Source organism: Symphalangus syndactylus, chromosome 12, assembly GCF_028878055.3.
Source record: "Symphalangus syndactylus isolate Jambi chromosome 12, NHGRI_mSymSyn1-v2.1_pri, whole genome shotgun sequence".
NCBI lineage: Eukaryota > Metazoa > Chordata > Mammalia > Primates > Hylobatidae > Symphalangus > Symphalangus syndactylus.
This window is the reverse complement of record NC_072441.2, coordinates 25,804,300-25,827,652: the sequence shown is the minus strand read 5'-3', so window position 1 is coordinate 25,827,652 and position 23,353 is coordinate 25,804,300. Positions and strand designations below refer to the sequence as shown.

At 36.1% G+C, this 23,353-nt stretch overlaps 1 protein-coding gene across 4 annotated transcripts in view; it reads left to right on the top strand.

The window, feature by feature from the left end:
• The window catches only part of NEGR1 (neuronal growth regulator 1), a 911,215-nt gene that overhangs the window by 713,209 nt on the left and 174,653 nt on the right, over positions 1-23,353 (top strand). The gene's annotated exons all lie outside the window — the stretch shown is intronic.

Genomic DNA, 23,353 nt, shown 5'->3' with positions numbered 1-23,353 from the left:
TGAAATCAAATGCTTCTCAAAATGCTCAAAGAAGACTAGAGAGAGTATACTGTCTTTTCAGTGCCACAGAGTTATCTGAATTATCCTTATCTCTTATAGTTAATATTTTATAGTAACTCGACAAATGTATATTTGTCTTATGGTCCTGTTACAGTAAGCTATCTCTGAAAAATGCAAATATTGTATAGTTCATCATAAGTATCATTTCCATTTTGCAGAAATGGGGATGGGATATATGATGTTCCTACAACTTAAAAATATACTGTGATAAGTTTCCATGATTTATGAGCTTTACATTACCATAATTTAAGAACTCTGATGTGAAATAAAATATATCAGTTTATATTACATCTTTTATTATCCCAGCCTAATATCCTTTAGTACTCAATTTGAAAGAAAAACATTGCTTGCCATGCGATAGTTATAGTATAATATGCTTGCTTAAGTTCCTTCCATGAGGATGATTTATTTAGTGAAATTATGAATAATATAAACCATTGAAAATATTATACAGCAGTGTGAATTCCAATTTAATGTAAATATTGATACTTCTTTGGTATATTATTAATATTTTAAATGGTTTAAATATTCAAGCACTTGAAAGAATAAATGAATTGACATGGCAAAGTAAAGAAAAATGTAAGGCTTAATAATGTATTAAGTTTTGCTGTTTAAATTTCTAAATTACATTCTGATTTTCAAAACTGAAACATTAATGAATGTGAAAAATTAGGAACAAATGCCACTTGTGTAAACATTTGTTTTACTCTGGCAATCTTAACACAAATGTCTGGAAATAATATAGTGCTGAAAAGGCTTCTAAATGTAGTGCTTTCAGAAGAGACGCTCATCATCTCTCTCTGCCACTGACTTGCTGTATGCTGAGGTGCTATTAACTACGTACAATTTGATTAATTTGTTAATAAAGGCAAATGTGAAAATCTCATCTGTAATTATGAACATAGCCCTGGGAGTTTGGAAAAATGTCCATATATTCAGAACCCCTTGTATGACCTCATCTGAAGCTCTTACTGCACTAAGCATTTTTATTTGGTCTTATAGTTATTTTTATATATATTCCATCTCTCCATCAAATTATAAGTTCTTTAAGAAGACAGGATCAATGTCTGATTAGTTATTTTATTTCCCATATCACCAAGCACAGTGCCTGCTATTTAATAAGCAATTAGTAAATCTTTAGTGAATAAATGAATTAAACATTGAGCAAATGAATGGATGGATTAATGAATAAATAAATGAGTGAATGAGTTTTAGCTGTAGAATTTGTACTTGTAACCTCTACAGATACAAGGATTATGACTGTAATTACAAATAGCACATTGTTAGCTTACTCTGAAGTAGACTCTATTCTTATTTTTTCTATAAACTTGTTCATTTAATTCTCACAAAATCCAAAGAGCTAGATTCTGTAATTCTCCTCTTCTAGAAAAGGAAACTTAGAGACTATAAATGTGGCTGAAGCCAAATGGTTAGTGACAAAGCAACACTTTAAACCCTGACAATCTGGCTTCAGATTCTAAGCTTTATCTACAATGCCTACACCCGGCAAAGCACGGCACTAGATGTTGGAAAGAAAAGGGTTAGTAGGCCTGGAACCCCATCCTGAAGGAGTTCTCAGATGAGTGAGACGTGAGAATCAGGCAAGCAGGCAACGATAATGCAACAAGGTCAGTGGTACCATAATGGGGCAGAGAAGGTGCTCTTTGTAGTCTCAAGGTTCGTGCAAGAACTTTCATCTAGAGTAGCCAATACCACTATCTGAATTATAGCTAAGGTACAACTCAAAACATCATCTTAGCAATGACTGTCTCATTTTCGGGGGCAGAACTTTGCAGGAGCTCATTCAACAACAATCATGTACACGAAGTATAGTGACACAAATAAGAGAATGATCAACTCACTCAGTCTCAAGGACTCAGGGAAAAATACAGAGGAAACGCTCCTTGAGGTAAAGGTGATTAGGTTGAGCGTGGGTGTGGGAATGGTGATGGAAGCAAGAGAGAGGCAAGCACTCTAGTGTTGAACCACTCATGCAGAGACATGGCAGTAGGAAACAATTCCATACACTTGAAGACACTGTAGTACTTTAATATGGCCAGAATAAAAGTTAGAAGGAGAATATTGAGAGATGAGGGTAGACAAGTTGGCAGGGATGAGGATGAGAGACTTGAAATGAGTTTTGGCTGTATCCTGGTTTTGGAGAGTTACAGAAGGATTTTAACAAGGGAATGATACAAACAGATTTGGTTTCCAAAAGACACTCTTAGGCATTGCGGACTGCTAAACCCAGATATTAAACTTTTAATACTAAAGGCAAAATAACGATAATAGTAATAACACCAAAAAGAATAGCAGAGGTGAGAGAATTGAGAGCTAATTGGGAGATAGCCATTAATGACCAAATCTGGCAAGAAAAGGAAGGGAGTTGCAAGGATCTGGATAACTCCTAATGTTTAGTTTGCATGAAATTAGCCAGAATAAGTGCATAAGAGAAGAATTAAGGCTTTTAGATTTTGGGAGGAGGTAGAAATTAAAAGAAAAAATTAGGTCATTTCTAGATATTTTTAGTTTGAGGCAATGTCTAATAGGTAGCTGGGTATAAAGTCCAGAATGGAGGCATAGATTTAAAGTTATCAGAATGGAGGTGGTAGTTTCAGCCATGAGAGTAAATGAGACTTCTCATAGAAGCCATGTAGACTGAGCAGATTACAAAGGACAGAAATCCAAGTAAAATTAGCATCAAGGAATGAGCCTAGGAAGAGAAGCATCCTGCAGAAGCAAGCAAATTCAATGTGGATGGAGATGCCTGAGGAGGGTCAGCACTGTGGGGTGCTGTGAAAGCTGTGAGAGCAGCCCATTTGGGGAAGAATGTAGAGTCAGCACTGTCCCGTGCTACGTCTACTCAGGGAACATCTGAAAATCAACCACTGTCTCTGACAGTTGGGCAGTTAGTTACTGGCGACCTTTGCCACAGCAGTTTCTGTGTAAAACTGAGAGTAGAAGCCAGATTTCTGTGGATTAAGGTTAAATAAATAGATGAGGAACTAGAAACATGGATAATAAACTCTTTTGAGAGGTTAGGCTATGAAAAGAAGAAGACAAGGCTGATGTTATGCCTTGATGTCTAGCTGCTGGTCTGATTAGGATTCCTTTCTGATTAATAGGCCCAATGGCTGTGTGTATATCAGCAGCTCCCTGACCTGCAAAGATACAACACCCTAGCATTTGATGAACTATACTATAGTGAACTTGCAATGTTTTCTGTTTTTCTGCAAGTCTCCATCATTTTCAGCTTGTTTGCCTCTTTCTCACATCTTCTTTGGGTGCGAGGGAAATAAGCAAAAGTTTTGATTTAACATGAAGACACCTTAAACCCCTTTATCTTCCATGGCCTGTAGGCTTTAGGCAGTAATTGTAAGAGAACCTGTAATTTTAAGTAGAGGTTTTAGTAATTTCATCAATAGAATTACTTTAAATTACTTAAGATAAAAATGTATGTTTTCTAAAATAAAGAGAAAGCAAAATTTATGGTGGAAAAACTACAGGAAAGCTAGTATACAATGAAGATCCCTCATCCTCTAGATTCTCTGTCCAAAAATTCTGGAAAGATTTCTATGTTGTAAAAAGTACAAAATTGGAAGGGAAGAGTGGGAAAGACAGAAAGAATATTCTGCAGATCACTGTATATTAGCCCTCAGGAAAGAAGTGCTTTAACAAAATTTATAATGGATGACAGTATGCCAACTATTCATAGCAAAATTCTAATTAAATAAATAATTGGAGATTCAAAGATATTTGTTATTTTTCAGTGCGTTTTTTGCTTCCTGAACACGAGCAACTAAAAAAATGTTTCTTCCACGTCTGTTCTTTAAAGACTATGAACTGAGTGGTCCCATCCTGCCATCTATGGGTTCAATTCATCAAATGTACACTATCACTTAAGTGGGAATTCAGTAATCAGTAGTCATTTCTATAAGTAAAACATGTTTTACATGCTTTGTTTCTCACTTCCGCAAAAGTACAAATATTTATTATAAGACGCATATTCAAAGACTTGCCATCTAAAGGGAAATAGGAGAATTAATTAAGATGGAAGAAAGCTACATAAGCAAAGTGCTTAGAATTTACACAGCCTTAGTTTAATACAACCTTCTCCTGAGACCTAATACATGGAAATATTTGGTACAAATTGGGTCTCACTATGATAAAGACTCATAGCTTAGAGTCCCAAAATAGGTTATGATAATATTGCTATGATGTGTGGATGCTAAACTCCCATCTCAGGTGTTCCTAAAAATATAGTGTCAAATCCTTTACTGTAATATAGGTTCTACAGGTCCTAATGATGCTATAGGGATATCTCTGTGTGTGTGTGTGTGCATATGTGTGTGTGTGTTCATGTGTGTGTGTACTCGTGTATGCATTTAGTCAAAGTAACAAAGCATTTGTCTCAGAAATATTACACATAACACATTCAAAGGACCGATCAAAACTGTCTTTTCCCTGCCTTAGCAGCCCTGTGGAGACAAAAATGAAGTCCCAATTTTAAATGCTTTATGCAGTCAGGGCTTTTTAACTTTCTGGAATGTCTCCTTTCATATCAGAGAAAATTTCTTCCCAGCCTGTTTAAGGTGATGGGCATCTCTTCTTTTCAGATATAAAAGAAGTCAGTAGCTAGTATCCAAAAGGAAATGGAAGAGTCTACTGAGGTCTACTGGAGAAAGTAAGAGTGAGAGTAATGTAGCAGTTTTCCCTGGTTAGATTCAACCGATGCAAGCGAACAGTACCTTTCAACTGATTGGTTGAATATGAAACTGGCTATGTCCTTGCAAGTAATATTTCAGCTCTCTGCTTGCTTCAGATGTTCCCACATGCCAGTAAGCAACTGTCTGGGCTCTGTTACTTTTGCCTATTATAATGAACCCTGAAAGGTGATACCACAGATGTGAATGACTCATATTTTAGATAGAAATTTATCTGTCCTCTTGCAACTTAAAGGAGATAGGGTTTTCATTTTGGCTGAAAGAGGCAGTAATAAATTTAGACTTGGTGATTATTGAAGACAGAGTGCTGTGTGAGACAACCTGCTTTATCCTTGCAGCTTTGAGATGTTAATGAGAAGGCTTTCCTGGGTGCTCTAGTAACAAATATTTGACAAAAACTAGGTTTGCAGTTGTAGGTAGAATTTGATCCAGCTACACAGGCCTATCGAATCGTTCTCTACCAAACAAAAATAACACACACAGACATAATCAGCACAGAAATCATGAAAGTATACACATTTGCTGAAGTGGAGTATGTGTAAAGCAAGAGAATATTTTACCTCCCCAATCTCATACCTGGAACGTGTATGTGTTTTCAAGAAGAGAGACACCAAATGGTCATTGAGTGGCATATGGGAGAGACGATACCCAGCAGGCTGAAGCAGTCAGAATGACTGTTGAAGTTTATGGTGCTCCAGGTCACCAAATTGCCTCTAGTGAAAACCACATATCAGTTAGCGGAGCTTTAGTTACGTTTGTCAATTGACAGAAATTGGAGCTAGAAGATGTCTCAGATTTTACATAGTCAATTTTCCTCCAGCTTTCTTAAGCAATGGAACCCTTTATTCCTCCAAATAAAACCTATGCAAACTCTTAATGTATAACAAAGATAAAACTGGAGTTGGTTTGGTTAAGTTGGAGACAAATCTTATTTTCCTACCCATCACATTACATAGCGGCCTTGAAGCCTCTCAAGATGTCATACAGTTCCAAATAATTTGTTCTGAAAACTTCTTGTCTAAGCCAGTGTTTTCACTTTATAGGGGAGGAAACTGAAACCCAAATAGGATGAGTCAGAGACCAAAGTCAAGCAACATAACTAGGGCTAGAATTTCGTTTTTACTACCCTTGTTCCAGTGCTTGTCCCACTACACAGGTGGAACACCAAAAACTTTGAATCGAGCAGATCTGAGTTAAAACTATAATCCTTCATGAAGGATTGTGGATACTTTAGTCACCTGACCTATAAAATAGGGGAAAAGAAATTATTTTTATAGGATTATTGTGAAGATTAAATGAGAGGACATGCAAAATGGCCAATACACTACTAGTCTAAAACAAGTGCCTATTAAATGCTAGTTTCCTTTTCTGTCCTTCTCATGTATAATTCAAATGTTGAAGGGTAAACACAGGCAAGCACAGATCTATATAACCTGAATGACTGTGTAACTTTATTTCACTGGATAGACAAATGAGCAGCAGTGGTCCTTTGATTCATTTATTAATGCACTATATATATCATTATGATATTGTCCTTTTTATTAGAATTATTAATTAAATCAGCCATGCACGTAAGCATTCACTTGTAATAAGTTAAAAAAAAAAAAAAAAGATGGAGAGGTTGTACAAGATTAATTACTCTACTGATGTGTTTCTCCCAGGTTAAGAGGCAATTTGACAGTGGCATCTTCAAGCTACTGGTACAGCACACACATTTCCCACAGTTGACAAAGGGTCAGTAAATTTGGAAGGGAAAGGAAGCTTTGGTATTTGGTGTTGTCATTGATCAGCCTTGAAATGTGGCTTGCTTATGAGGATTAGGTACCAAAAAGACATAGAAAAATAAATTAGAGTTTCCAATTTAATTACAAAATTTTATTAGAAGCCCTACCCTTGGAGTCGAACTGGCCTTAAATTGGAGAGCTCCATAGCAATTAACTGCCTGGCCTGAGCATACCAATTTATAATATGAAGAGACTAGACTAACTAGTCTCCATGTTACCTTTCAGCTGTAATGTTTTCAGGTCCTAAGAAATCTATGCATGTTTAAAAGATAGTAGTATGTATGTATTGATATTTTTTAGTTAAACTTACTCCTTAACAAAGAAGTGCTACCAATATTTTCACCTTCTGTATATTTTTGTTATTGAACTCAAAATTATTTTTATTTGACAAAAAATGCATTTTAATGTGCTTGTCTCTGTAGTGAGTTTCCATAAAACTTAGCTCAAGAGCACTGCTGGCCTAATCATTTTGTCATCTCTACACAGAATTTTACTCTCCAGAGAAATTTCCTTTATGTTCACAGTTGTAACAATCTTGGCCAGTAACCTACGAAAAAGGCACTAGAATAGACATTCTTGCTTGCTTTTATTTCACACGGCTCTAATCCTATAACTAATTAGGCCAAAATGTGACTTGAGTATATGGGTTTGTGACTATTAGGACTTTGTAAAAATGAAAACGTGCCAACATTTCCAGTCAAAAGAAAACAGATTAACAGAGTCTTTCTTCAGTATGCCTTTCCTGATCTTTTCCTTTACAAAGCCTTTTGGAGGTCCTGTGAGATATTTCTTTCCCAGCACTTCTGAGAACTTTCTTGGAGCATACTTACCCAGCGTGCACTGTGTTCCCTGTAACTGTGACTCCATCTAAAGTGGGATCCAATGGTTTGAGCACGTAATAAGGTGGCAAAGTCTGAGCCACTCTATCACCTTCACTTCTGTGCTGTGATTTCTTTCTCTGAAAATGGAAATGTGACCCGTAATAAAAGATCCAGGAATATGTGTGAACAAAATGATTATTATGAAGTTCTGAGTATCGTTGGGATTAAACTTCCTATTTCTCTTTAGTCAGAGTGAAACATAGTTACAAGGGTATTCCACTAAACGAAAAAGTAAATTGAAATTGGCTCTTTTTTTGCCATTCTGATGTTCCAGATAAAGGTAAAAAGAGGAGGAATTAACTGTGAAAGCAATAATATTCCAATGGGCCACTCTTTCTCCAAAGCACTGTAAATTCAGTTTTAGTATCCATAAAACTGCTAGGGAAAAGACTGAAAATGGCATGTCTTCATTGAATGTGTCTATTCAGTGTGGACTGGATTTCCTTTCTTTATAAATGTAATTCAATTGGGATTTCTCTGCAGAGATACAAATTAACTATCCACCCAGTATATAGTTAAATAAGATTTGAATAAACCAAGCCAGACTTGCTTGCATGGAAATGTTATTTCACCTATGCTCTGGCCAGCCATTTATAGTAGGTTGGATTTTCCAAATTTTAGCTTATTTTTAAGCAAGACTTCTCTTTCAGCAGTTTTAAAGAAATGAAGCAACTTCAATTTCCTAGCTCTCAAATGTGTTTTTTAGATAGTTGCATAATCTTCAGTTCCTTTCTTTGAGTCAATCCAATTAGTGCATATGTGGAGCTGCTTAATTAGTGAGGCAGATCATAATTCTTGCTGAAGAACCATTAAAGTCACTAATCAGTCCACTTAGAATGAATTCCAGGTTTTCTAAAATACTTTCTAAGACAAGAGTAACAACATATATATTTTCCTAAAACTGGCAGAATAATAGTATTTGCTCTAAGAATTAGTGACCATAACTATAGGGAAATTTGTATTTTCTCAAAAAAAATTATAACTCCTTGGGGGCACTGTAGTTTATGATATGCATACAAACTGTAGATAATAACTATAATCAAACTGACTAACATTAAGTAAACACATTTTTTAGGAAGACTTGCATAAGCGATAGATGCACATCAACTCTGCAGGCTTGACTCTGCTGGAAAAGGATAAATTGAAGGGGTTTATTTCTCTCAGGCTAACATGTGCCTGTTGGAGGCCGTATTTGACATCCTTTCTTACACCCATTTTGCTTCATTCTGCAGAACCACCTGTATTTCTCGAACATTCTTCCTGCCAGCAACACCTGAAAGAATGAGCCTCACATGCTAAAATAATCTTAGGCTGCCACATATCACCATCATAAATCTTCCATTTATTATTTTCATTTCCTGGTTACCATCCTCCTTAATTCTTTTCTTTGTCTTATTGTTGTGATTGTCATATATTTTTTAAAGTTTTTTTTTTAAGTTACTGACTCACATTAGTGATAGGCTCTCACCTGCTATTATTTATTTATTTTTACTTTCTGTATCCCTTCCTCTTATTTTCTTCCTCTTATTTCTCCTCAACTCCAGGACTTAATCATCACCAAAAGAGACAGATAGATGCTTCTCTAACTAGGAGTATAGATTCAGAACGGAACCAAACAGCCTCTGAATAGGCAAGCCCGAAATTGCTTTTGAAAGCTTCATCACTGAAAATGTAATCAAACTTAGCTTACCCAAAATTGATTTAAGTTGCAGCCTGAGGGCCAACCTTTGACCAGGGCAGCGTTCACACTTGCATTGATTCTGCCTGCAATTGAATTACTCAGGCAATTCTGTGCGCTTTCAGCTTTAGCCCTGGGGTGCAAATGGCCAATTTGGGAGGCAACTTGCTTGTGCTTGAAATTTGCAGAAAGATTTTCTCACACATTCCCGGGGAAAAGCAGGATTACTTTTTAAAAATATTATCTTAGTCACAGAATTGGCTGCCCAAAGCATATTTTGTTTCCTTGTTTTCATATTTGTTTTGATTTGAGAAAACTTTGTTTCCCCCAAAGAATCTCTTCTGACTTCGAAAAGATGAGATCTGCTCCTTCCATATGTTTACTAAAATTTAGAGGAAATGAAAATTAATGAGAAAAAATAAGGCAAAATAATATGCTGCTATTAGATAGAGAGAAAGGCCAGAAACACACTGCATTTTATAGTTCTAGAGGCAAAAGTTAAAAATATACATATATGGTTATGAAGCAAAATAATACTCTGTAGGTCTGTATAGGATTGTATTCTATGACAAATCCCTCCCTTTCTTTCCAAAATATTTTATAAGATTGGCATGAAGAAACATTACAAGATGCTTTTCTGTGTCATAACAGTCTTTTGTTAAACACTTATATTTTCTATAGTTTTTCCCTTTGTACTGATATCAGTTGTACATTATCTACCCTCCTCACAAAACTTCTTTCATTTTCACATAACCATACCATCTCCATGTGTTTATTTTACATAATTATAAAAAAATTCAATTGTATACCTTGCAAAAATGTCTCAGTATTTTTATTCAGTCTTCCTAAGTAGTATTTTAGTGGCTTCACTATGATACATTTAGTGGTGAATTGTTAAATATTTAACTAAGTAAAGGATGTGTGTAGGTCGGGCATAGTTCCTCGGTCCTGTAATCCCAGCATTCTGTGAGGCTGATGTAGGTGGATTGCTTGAGCCCAGGAGTTTAAGGCCAGCTTGGGCAACATGGCAATACCCCATCTCTACAAAAAATACACAAAATTAGCTGGGTGTGGTTGCCTACACCTGTCATCCCAGCTACTTGGAATGCAGAGGCGGGAGGATCACTTTAGCCCAGGAGGTCAAGGCTGCAGTGAGCCAAGGACACGCCACTGCACTCCGGCCTGGACGACAGCGTGAGACCCGGTCTCAAATTAAAAAAAAAAAAAAAGAATGTGTATAATGAGACTTACAAATAGTAAGAAAATATGCAATTATCTTTATTGTAAATTCCATACAGTCAGTTGCTTCTCACAGATTCTTTCACTGATTTTTGGCAGAATCATGTATCTGTAACCAGCCCATGATTATCACCCATGTATGTGACATGCATGATGTTGCACATGGAGCTGTATTCTACCTATAAGGATTATTCTGACTTGAATAAGACATGATATTTTTGTGGTAACGAGTTAGATGAAAATAACCTGTGCAACTTTTTTGCTGAATCGGAGAATAGTTTTGGAATACTGCAAGAAAATTTCCCCAATTTTTTGTGTCGACATTAATGTAATGGCCACAGACATGACACATTATGTTTAATCCCTATTAACATTCACTTCATCATTTTCTTAAGTCTCAACAATCAACTAAGCAATAAATCAACCCGTAACTTGGACCATTTGCCGGTGTCCGTGGTATAAACATTCCCACCATGGCTGATTTCAAGCTACCAAGTGATGTTACTGAATGCAGAGTTGGGAAGAGATGTGCCATATCACACACCATTTTATAATATTTCTGCAATACAGACACAGGGATGCAAGTAACCTCAAGATTATAAATAATAGTAAACTGTAGTAAAGTAATTTGGAGGTAATGAGGTTTGAATAGTTACTGCATTTGTGTTTAGTATCATTTATTAATTCTAAGCTTATAGAATTTAATTTTAATGATGGCTGTATTTAATAAATAAATCGCAGAATTTCTAAAACTTTCTCAATTGTCCTTATAAGCTAGTATAAGCCAGCTTTAGCATGCCACTATGTACCTGAATGGCTATAAAGGAGAACACAATTTCTCCCCATGTAACCTACATGACTCTAGACAAATTACATAACCTCACTTATCTTCAATTAGCCCATCTGTAAAATGGAGTTAAAGGAGTAACACCTAGCTCACATAGAGGTGGAAGAATTAAATAAGATAGACATAAAGTGCCTGGCTCCTGGTAGAGATTTATACATTATGGCCTTTCTTTACCCTCTTATATAACTTCAATGCCCTCCCCCCATTATTTCTATAATTTTCTTCACTTTATTTTGATGTAAGGATGATTCTATTCTGTATCTCCAAATCTATATAATGACCTCTGACAAAATTAGGATTTTATTTTGTCTCTATGACAAACTCATGCCTACCTAAATATTGTCACATGCATGCCACATTTCTTGTTTAAATTTGCTGCAACACAAACCAATTCTTTCTTACAATTGACTCTTACTATGCTTCATTCCCACTCCACAGTAGATTTTAAGCAATATCATTCATTTTTTCCTAAGGTATGAGACCTCAGAGGATGCTTATTTTGCAATGTCTTAATTCTATGAAGCCAGAGAGAAAAACATATAACCTGGTCATAAAAAGCATTCATATATTAGGGCAAATAAGCCGCACATTAACATCACAATAGGTTCCAAATCCATTGTTATCTTTCCTCTAACCTGGCTAGAGTCAGGGGAGGAGGAATCTATATGTTAAACTGCTTTGAAATAGGTGGAATCAGTTCCCTTTCATATCATCCTCTCCACTACAAAAAAAAAAAAAAAAAAATCTTAAGTAGTTGTATTATTTTGTTTTCCAATTCTTCTTAACTATTTAAAGGAAGAAAATACATTTGTAGGCTGCATGCTTGGGACGTAAGATTAACCAGTAATGTCATAATTTTAAAACTTCAGCATTTTTCACTTATTCAGTTTATTATCTATATGCCTAGTCTCATGCTGTGTTGGGAATACAAAGTTGAGCTAAAATAACTTGATTCACAACCTTTTGGAGATTGTCAATTTTGAAAAGGAGTTTGGCAACACAAGCAATTATCACAAAATGTAATTAATTCTTAGGGGTGATAGAAAGAATGACTAATATAAGTGAATAATAGAAATCCCATGTGGCTGGAACACAGAGGACAATTACAGGTAAAGTGGACAGAGCTGGGTGAAAAGAAAGGCAGATGCTAGCTTCTAAAGTGGACTTGCAAGGAAATGTAGTAGAAATGATATGAGCCAAAAACATCTTTTCATATACTATTGCTAGCTTTTAAAATGTGAGTGACAAATGAACAGTAATTACTAGAATACTGTAATGCTTTGGTTCATAAGATGTGTCATCATGCATGTGAAATAATCCCAGTTACTAAGATGAAGCCTACTGTTAGTCTCTACCTTAAATTCTCTACGACTTTTGATACTCCTCAGACGATGTACTTATTTATCTTCTCATATATTTCTGGAAAATCAGATATACTTGTACCAATTTTTTCTTAAAGGAAGAGTAATTACTTCACTGTTGATCTATTAAGCTGATCCAATAGTAAGATAATAAGTACTGAGCTATTTAATGAAATATTTAACCTTTTTCTAATACAACCTTCCCTAACTTTTTTCTAGTGCACTGTTAGTCTATTCATTAATTCATACCATATTTGTTTGGTCTAATCTCCCTTTCCTTCAAATTACACAGCATGTTTCAAGAAGCCCTCCAAAGATATTTATGAGAAAAATCTTTCATCTCTGAGTAAAGTAATACAGTTAAATAGTCTTGCCCCTGAGTGAATCCATAAAGAACTTTTCTATATAGATGTATAACACCTTGTCTTCTGATTAGAGAATTGCCTGATTGATAATGGCATGATAACAGCTGATTAATAAATATTAAAACTGATTTCAGTGACCTGGAAATCACCCCATAAAGATAGTTTACCAATTCAGCTACAGTTTATTCTATCCAATGAATTACTAGCCATAGTATATACTGTCATCAGCCCCAGATCAATGAAGAATTAAGTTCTCTAAAGAAGAACTTTCCTTTGTATGTTAGTTTTTTGTTTAATTTTATTTTGCTTTCACTTCTAATAACTTATATCTCTAGTCCCAGCCTACCATCTTAAAATTGGTTATAATAGGAGCCCGATGAGAGACCTGAGATGGCTTAGCACAAATCCAGCATCACTGTTAATCAGCAAGTATAATATAAATGTTTATGTGTATTATACCTTACTAACTGATGGGTGTGAGAAAAGAGAAGTATTAGGAAAGAAGTATAGCAGCCTTTATTCAGTATGGCTCCTGTAAGATCAGACTTAGTGTCTAGGCTCAATTAGAGAATAAGGAAAGGCAGAATGTAATGCACTGCTATATCTTGATACAGATAATCATGACTTCAGGAGTTCAGAGAGAGTGTGTATCAGTACTGGGAAAAAAATAGCTCCAAGCTAGTATTCTGCTGATGGTGATTCAGAATCATTATCTTCAAACATAAAGGACAACATTATTATCTTTTGTGATTTAACAATAGTTGAATTCAACGTGAGATAGGCCTAGCTTTTAACAGTTTTGGAAAATATTATGTTATGTTGTTGTTGTTATTGTCATTGTTTACAAAGGAGAGTTCAGCAAAGAGACAAGCTTAGACAGAGGATACTTTCAGACTCGAAATTGGTCTGATTACCACATAGATGGATAATAGAAAAAATCTAGAACCTATTATAACATTTTGAAATGACTGTTTAAAGTGCATGTGCATGTATATAGCTAGATTAAAAATCACCCAATATTGATTTCAGTTTTTCATGGCCACTACTATGTGTATTGATTGTAACCAACCCCTTCTAAAAGACCAGGAGATACATAGTCATCTGGGTTTCTGTTTATATTTCTCACTTCAGAGCGGCTTGGCTTCTCCTCCAACGTTGTTGACAGCTTTTTGAAGATTGCAGCCATGTTGCAGGCTTCTTCCTAGGTGATCCCTTAAAGCTATAAAATTATAGCATGACTTCTTTAAAATAACTTCTGAAATCTTAATGTCTAAAACAAAGGTCTAGAAACAAAAGCAAATTATTTCATCTACATTTTACTTCACCATTAAAATTGTATTGAGCTAAAGTGCTTAGAGACCCTCCACCAAAAAGGCAGGAATATTCCAAGAACTAATTTATCATTTTTTATTCATTAATATTAAAATCCTTTGAAACTTGAAAAGAACTGACAAAAAAAAATTACAATTCTGTGAATAACTTTCTAGACAACTTCTCTAAAGCATCTGTGTTAGTTAGAATTAGAAACAGTGGCAAGTGACAAAACCCAAAATAACAATGACTTAAACAACTTTATTTTTCTGTCACATGGAAGCCCGCAATAGACAGTTCAGCACTTGGAATAGCATCACTGTATCAAGGACATAGCCCCTTCTGTGATTTTTGTTCCAGTTTATAACATTCATTCCCGGGGTTATTTTTTGGTCCAAGGTGGCCACTTCAGTTCAAAGCATCAAATCTATACTTCAGACTGTAGGAAGAAGAAAAGAGGGAAGGAGAACGTCTCATCTCCTCCTTTTATAAATACTTCCCCAAATCTGTAGACATCACTTACACTTATGGCCCACTGGCCTTTACCTATATGGCCACACTTAGCTGCATGGGAAGTTAGAAATTTTGTTCTTCGCTAGTATTCTTTGCCAAAAATTGTGGTTCTCTTATTATAGGAAAAGGATATGATAGATAGGAAAAGAAAACCAGTAATCTTTACTACAGTCTACCCCTTTGTGATGCAAATATCTAGGCATGCCCTTCCTTGTCCATATAGAACACACTCATTCCTATCAAAGATAGAAACATAGTTTCTTCATCAAAATTCTAGATAACTGGGGGCTACAGTCTCTGAGTGATTCACATTCTTCTTCATCAGCCTGAATGTGACATGTTGTCTGATGATCTTTGGGTTAAAACAAGTTTTGTTTTTTTTTTTTTTTCTGTCATACACAAGCCCAACATACTATGGTGGAATATGAACCAGAAAACTGCAATAGGACTCTCATTCTGAGAAGAGGAGAAAAAAAAAAAAAATACAGCAGCCACTTACACACCAATAATCAGATCCTGCCAGTTGGAAGAGTCAAGATTCACTTTTCCAGCAGTATAGTATGTTCCTTAGATAACTCCATGGGCTGCCACTCATTCTGTGCTCTGCAAAGAACTCTCACGTTCTTTGTCCTCTGTGGCTCTTGTCTGTGTCCTCTGGAAGTTGTTTCTTGGACACTATGCTCCGTGACTACATATCAAGAAAGCACTGGGGCTGAGCAGCTTGCGTGGCCCATTTTGTACTGCTGCAGACTGGGGACACAGAACTCTCTTTAAAGGTTGAACATCTGTAATAGTAAATAAGGCTTTTGGTTTCTTTGACAAAACAATTTGCTTAAAAACCTAGTAGCCTTCCAATACAGTTAATTTAATTTGTTAATAACATTAGGGAAAGTTTCTGTGTTTTTTTATTTTGCTTTTGTTTTTGTTTTTGGTTTGAGCTAGAGTCTTGCACTGTCACCCAGGCTGGAGTGCAGTGGCGAGATCTCAGCTCACTGCAAGCTCTGCCTCCTGGGTTCACGCCATTCTCCTGCCTCAGCCTCCCTAGTAGCTGAGACTACAGGCACCTGCCACCATGCCCAGCTAATTTTTTATGTTTTTAGTAGAGACGGGTTTTCACCATGTTAGCCAGGGTGGTCTCGATCTCTTGACCTCGTGATCCTCCCACCTTGGCTTCCCAAAGTACTGGGATTACAGGCATGAGCCACCGCGCCCAACCGGGAAAGATTTTTAAGTAGAAAGGGCTTTGAATGCTGATAGCTCCAATGCCTCACTTACTATCCTCTTTGTTTTCTCTCAACCAAACAGCAGCTACATTGAGGAGATTGAACTGGTGTGCTTGTTTGGAAAGGCAATACCCTTAATCTTGTCTGTGCCCTCAGATTTCACAGACTTCCCACAGCAAGTGTGTTAGTCTTCTTTGATGTCAAGGTTGATGCTTTGTAGCTATTTCTCTATTGCTTTGGTTGGAGGCAGAAGCAACTGGCTTTTTCAGTGTTGCAATATGTAAATTACCAGGCTCTTAATCAATTTAGATTGTAGGGTGTATGAGCTCCTCCCTTAGCAGAGGTATGTATATTCCTTCCTCTCTCTGTAGATCAGCTAGCACCATACTGAGTTTATGAGTGAAAGTGGCATAATGCAGGAAACACATACGAGAGTTCCACATTCTCCTATTATTCTTCTTCCCTGAAAATTATCACATTACAGATTTAGTCTCAGAATAATTTTGTCTCAAACAGCAAACAAATAGTTGTTCTCCTAAAGATGTCTACATTCCATAATACCCCAAATGAATAGGGACCTAAGAATTATCAAAACTAAATGGACCCAGAGATAATCCAAATGGTTTATGTACTTTGAGTTCAATGAGAAGTTAATTATCTTCACCGAATAAGGCATCATGTATACACAGAACATATGCACATCACTTAATGTAGAATAAGTATGGGCTAAGGGAAATAAATTATTAAGGCTTCTGAGAGGTTCCCAAGTCCCTTGGGCTAAAATAGAACATAAATTTATTGATATGTGCTGTATCTTGTAGTGGTGAGACAATAACAAACAATTCCTAAGACATGAATGCTATTCTGAGTCACTAATTATCCCATCACCTACTTCATTCCTCTCTCCTCTCCTCATTTTATACATGAAGAAATTATTCCAGAAAGAAAAGGTAGTAACTATTCTTTGGCACAAATTGTTAATGGCAGAGCCTCGGTAAGAACTCAGTTTTCCTAATACTTTATTTTTTGCAACTGTGCTAAAAAAGACTGTAGAAATCTGAGTCAATAACTGCAAAGCATCTGAGATTATACCCTACTTATAAGCTAATGTTAGCTTGCCACAATCTCATTGATGCTGGTAGAAAACACAAGACTGCTGGGTCAGAGATATAAAACTTTATTTCTCACAGCAAAAACAATAGGCAGAGAGTCAACATGTTTGCATCAGTTTCCTAAGCCCCAGTTCCCATAGGGATAGCATGGCTGGCCATTATGGATGCGTGTGCATGCAGTAGTGTCTGTTACAAGAGAACAATACAGAGTTTAGGGAACCGGGTATTTTCCAGAAGCCAGTAAGTAAGCCTGCTCTTTTTCTCAGAGGAAGACATTACTTCATCCTGTAAGAAATGGCCTGAATAAAAGCATTTACTTTTTATCCTCTACTTGGGTCTTTCGTTCTTGGCATTCCCAACAAAACAGGTAACGACAAAGCATGCAGCAGTGCAAGACTCCTTTAGGAGTGTCTCCCAGTAATCTGCAGATATATAGAGACAAAAACGGTAGGTGTATCCTTTAAAGGGCCACACTCCATTAAATAGCTAGGCTTTAGGGGAATTCTGGATGGGTCCCTAAAAGGCCTTTTTAGGTCACCATAATCTAGATTCTGGGCCTCTATTTCAAAAGTCTAGAGAGTCTTTCTTGTCATCTGCCTAGGACTTAGCAGACTATCATGACAGACTGATAATGTCTAAAAAAATATGAGACTACAACATGTATTCTCAGTAGACCCTAGAATATCAATTTATTAATTTATAATAAGAAATTGACTTGGTTTATAATATTCATATTGGCACAATCAGCTCATTCTGTTCCTAAAATGAACTACAAGAGAAGCCACATCAAAGTCAGAAGTCATTTTATTAATTCATTATGATAAATCACTGTCTGAGGACAGAAAATTGTTAAAGTCTGTAGGATCAGCCATTCATTCTCTGTAGTTAGACTTGTAAAGAACACCAGATGACAATCAAAAGGTTGCTTGGTGACCATGGAATCAGAAGAAGGGGAGATAAAGAAATCCAACATTTATGGCATTAGCTTAAAATCAACATTGATTAATTCGTCTAAAAAAAAAAAGGCAATTTTGCCAATAGGATTAAATATGCATAACATTCAATAATTCTGACTCCCTTTTCTCTGAGTGGTACATACATCATATCAATCTTCAACTTCATTCCTTTTCCCTCCCCAATTTTCCTCTGTGGCTTCCCTTTATCTATTCTATTCATGTAGCTAACCAGTCCTAGATCTCTGCTTCCTTTCCCTTAGTGTAACATCGAACCTACAGTAGCCATACCCATATTAAGCTACAGTGCTTCCAAACCAGAGGCAATGTTATCATGTCATTTCATATGTGGGAGGGGAAGCTCCCCAGCACAAGGGAATTTTCTGCAAAACCCTTATCCTAGTAAGAATTCTGCCTCTGGAGGTTTCTTAAACTAGGCTTATCCAGGAGCACTTTCCTTGCCAGTCTTCACAGTAACTGAAAATTGCTTTCAAGATGGTATTAGGAAGCCAATCTAAATGGTCACCCATTATCGACTATTCATTGATTACTGTTCTAGGGTCCCTTTAAGGAGGTAACAAAGCAGAAGCCGAGGTGCTATGTTTATTCAGTTATTAGTGTCTAGCACAATGATATGTGAAATCAGGCATTTATTAACTAGTGTTGTTTCCATAGTAATAACTCCAGCATTGAGTAGGTTGGTACACTTACGCATTTGCAAAATAAACTTGAATGCATAGAGATGAATTTAAATGACTATATACCCACAAGTCTGCTATTTAAAGCCTCCAGACCTCACGCATACATGGCTGACCCCTATGCTGGAAATCAGTGCTTAAGCAGGACTTTGCAGTGATATAAAATGCCTAGCAATTGGCAACACCAGATGCTTTGCTTTTCTCAATAGTGAGAAGAGTTAATGTGCAGGGTACAGTTGTTGGGCGTATGATTTTCTGTTGAGAATACTGAAAATAAGCGTGTGTTAAGGGTTTGTGCTCACTTCAGAAATAGAAGCCCTGGGAAACAGATGATAATGACGTGGTCTTGATCTGAGCAGAGCCTTACGTTTCAGCTGTTTACTTGTCCTCTTCCCTAGGAGGAATCTCAACAGCCTGCTTTCTGCCTTTGTTTAGACTTGCTATGTGTTGCAAGACTAATGGGTAATTTCTATAGTTGTGATTAAGAAAAGGGAACAGAGATCAGAGGGGTCACCAATGCTTAGATGGCTTGTTGGAGTTTTAAACTCTAATGAATAACTTGTGGTAGGGCTAAATAAAGCATATTTAAACCCAGAAATCATCAGTATTCTAATATAAAAGACAATACTCAGAGCTAATTTGAAAAATTAAAGCTCCAAAATGTGGCATAAATATGGTATAAATTTACAGAACAAAGAATTGTCTGTCAGCCCTGCCCAGTTTCAGTCTTATATTTGATATTGTGTGAAAATTAGCTTAAAAAGGAGGCAAGGCATATTACTTTGTGCCATTTTCACATCCTCAACTTTTGAAAAAACATATACTTCAAAAACTGTGAAGTACCTGCTTTGTGCATAATGAGCTCAAATTTCAGATTTTTATTTATTTATTTATTTATTTTTTATGAGACAGGGGCTCCCTCCGTCACCCAGGCTGGAGTGGCACCATGACAGTTCACTGCAGCCTTGACCTCCTGGGCTCAAGCCATCTTCCCACCTCAGCCCCCTGGGTAGCTGGGACTACAGGCGCATGCCACCCTGTCTGGCTACTTTTTTTTGTATTTTTTGTAGAGACGTGGTTTCACGGTGTTGCCCAGGCTGGTCTTGAACTCCTGAGCTAAAGGGATCCACCCACCTGAGCATCCTAAAGTGCTGGGATTACAGGCATGAGCCAGTGCTGCCAGCAACATTTTAAAAACTTTTTGGTGATGTTTTTGTTGTTGTTGTTGGTTTTGCATGTTTTAGCCAATTACTTTGTTTGACTTGCATCTTGGCAAAATCAATTTGGTCAATCATATAGAAAACTGCTATTTATTTTTAAAAATGGTAAATCTGACTATGATTCATAATAGATGCACTTGTGCTTCAGAGAATTACGAGAATAGTCCTGTAGTGATTAAATAATGTGATGGTGCCTTTCCTGAATATGCTTTGCGAAGCAAATAAACACATATGGCTCCTCCATTTTTACTTTCAGGAAACTTTAGATATGTCTGTCCCAAAATACATTCATGAATAAGAAGGAAGTGATGATAAAATGCTATTCATGGCTAAAATGTGTCCTACTTTCTAATATGAATATCCACAACATATCTGAGTCCTTTACCCATTAATCTATGTTTAATGCAGAGTTCAAAATGAAAACTTGCTTTCACTTTCTTACATACCATCAGTTTAATTTGGCAATTAGCTCACATACCTGGAATCAAAGATAGACATCAATCAATGGTGCCTTTTTCTATCAATTGAAAAATATAAAACCACGCAAACACAATAACAACAACAACAGTTACAAAAGCCCTTGACTAAGCCATAAGCTACTAGTGAAATTCTCCATTTTTTCAATTTGATTAAAACTTATGTTAATTTTCTCCTATAAACTATGATGACTTGTTTGAACAAATTTAATTGGTATGCCTTCATGTGCTTAACGGAAAGAAATGGCTAGAGACATCCAGTAACGTTTCAGAACATTTTTCTTAGAAAGTAATAATATTAATAATGATAAGGACCCAGTATAAACAAAGTTTATAAGTACTATTAAGGAAAAATTTAACTCTTGCATAAAATAATATGACCACTGGAAGTATGCATTAACAAATAAGAAAAGTATTTATAATACAGCGATTTTGTATTGCATCTTATACCTGAAAGATAAACTTGACTATTGGGCAGTAGCCATATGTCACTTTCCAACTTATAAATGTAGATAATTTTACTTCTTTTAAAATCATACAGAAGCAGTATATCACTCCAGTTAATGTACCATGGGCAGTTTTTCTAAGGTATATAAAAACCCCTATGAGCTATAGTTTTAAGCAAGGAGCACAAATTTATAGTTCTACAGGAGTACCTGTGGCATTGGGGTATAACCATGTGTCACTTGTCAAAGAAAATGCCATGTACAAAAAAATCCAAGCCCGTACAACAAATTAGAAACAGATTCTTGTTTAAAAATGCATAAAAATTTATTAAAGGATTCCCTCCTAGAATTCTTTTAAATCATGGACTCCCCTTGGAAAAGTCCTCTGTGTGTCAACAGATTATAAGAAAATGGTTCGCAAATTATCTTGCATTGAAACTTTTTTGTTGTTGTTTTTAAGGAAATAGGCATCAAGAAATTAAGTATACAGATCACAGTCATAAAACTAGTTAGTGGCAGAAAAGAAGCTAGAAGCTTGTTTTGTATAATTCAATGATTGTTACTCTATAACCACCAACACTGAAAAAGAAACCCAGTGCTTCAGTCACAAAGGGGGAAATGAAGTGACCCCACTGGTGAGCCACACTTGTATCTGATCTTTTCTAAAGGTCATTTGAAACATGGTTCAAATCACCCCTTTACAACTCGGCAAGGAAGAGAATCCCTCAATGACTTCACATATAATGACACTTTCTGTCTTCTTTTGCCAGCAAGTCACACTGCAGCTCTCTCCTGAAGTAAACCAAATAAAATCTAAGCACCAGATGTTTATCATCTCAATTCTGCATTTAGTGAGGGCAAGAACCATGTGTAACCCCAACAAAACTGAATTGTCTTGTTTTAAAAAATAAATAAATAAACTTTAAAACTTTAAACGCCCAAACAGTAGTCTAGATCATTACTGAACTTTTTAAAGGATATTTTTACAGAAGAGATGCCAGATTATTTCAACAACAATAATGGATTTATTTATCCTTGAAATGCACTAAGCCTCATGTTAACTGCTCAAATAGAGTTTTTTCTCTCTTCTAAGCTCAAGCTGTGCTGGCTCTATTTCCTACTCCTTTCCCGTTCTTTCAACCCCTCCTTCTACCACCAGATGACAATTTTTTTCTTTCTTTTTCAGTTCCTTTCTCCTGTGAAGTGATTCATTTATTTATCTAAGATTCTAAAATTTATATAATATCCCTAACAACAGATAAGGTTTCTATAGGCTTAAAAAGGATCCTTGCTGGCCGGGTACGGTGGCTCATACCTGTAATCCCAGCACTTTGGGAGGCCAAGGCGGGAGAATCACGAGGTCAGGAGATCAAGACCATCTTGGCTAACATGGTGAAACCCTGTCTCTACTAAAAATACAAAAAATTACCCGGGCATGGTGGCATGTGCCTGCAGTCCCAGCTACTTGGGAGGCAGAAGCAGGAGAATCTTGTGAACCTGGAAGGTGGAGGTTGCAGTGAGCCAAGATCATCCTACGGCACACCTGCCTGGCAATGAAGCGAGACTCCGTCTCCAAAAAAAAAAAAAAAATTACAAAAGGATCGTTGCCCCTGAGGCAAGGATACTTTATATGTATACACACATACACAGACGTACATATATATATATATACACACACATACATATATATTATACATATATACACATACACACATACATATAAAACATAATTCTTATTTATTTTATATGTGCATAAACACATATATACTCACATATATATAATTTACACATGTTGATATATATACACCCACCATATGTATATATACATACAATGTATGTATATAGATGTATATATGTGTATTTTTTCCTTATAATTTTATTTTCAGGTGTTTATTCATGTTTACATTTCTACATTTTTTTGTTGTTATTTACCACTGGAAATTCAATACTCAACCAGAGCTTGTCACATGGTAACTTCAATAAATACTTGATTGGCTAGTAATGAACAAATTTCTTATTTTCTGAGTCTGCTCATCTGGAACACATGGATAACCTCCAAGGTCCTCAGGGACTCCTGGAAGCCTAGCCTTCTTCCTGCTTTTCCCAAGTTCTCTCCCTGGTTGTCAAAAGAATCTCTCATAGGTAAAAGAACAGAAACAGTAGCACATGGTCTGTAAATTTACTAGAAATGATTCTTTGCTAGAGTTCATCATACTTTGTGGTTTAAGATAGGGCTCTCTGATATAGAATGCATATCCCCCATCAAGGAGGTTTTAAAAGGCCTCTAATACACCAATTTCGTAGAGGGGTTAATAAAATGACCTTACTAAAACAGCTAAAGAAATCAGGAATCCAGCTGACAATAAACAAAAGTCTTTTCTCTTGATACACAGAGTAATTGAATAGATGGGATATAAATGCTATCATTTTGTGAATCTTTGAACTTATACATTGCATCTGTT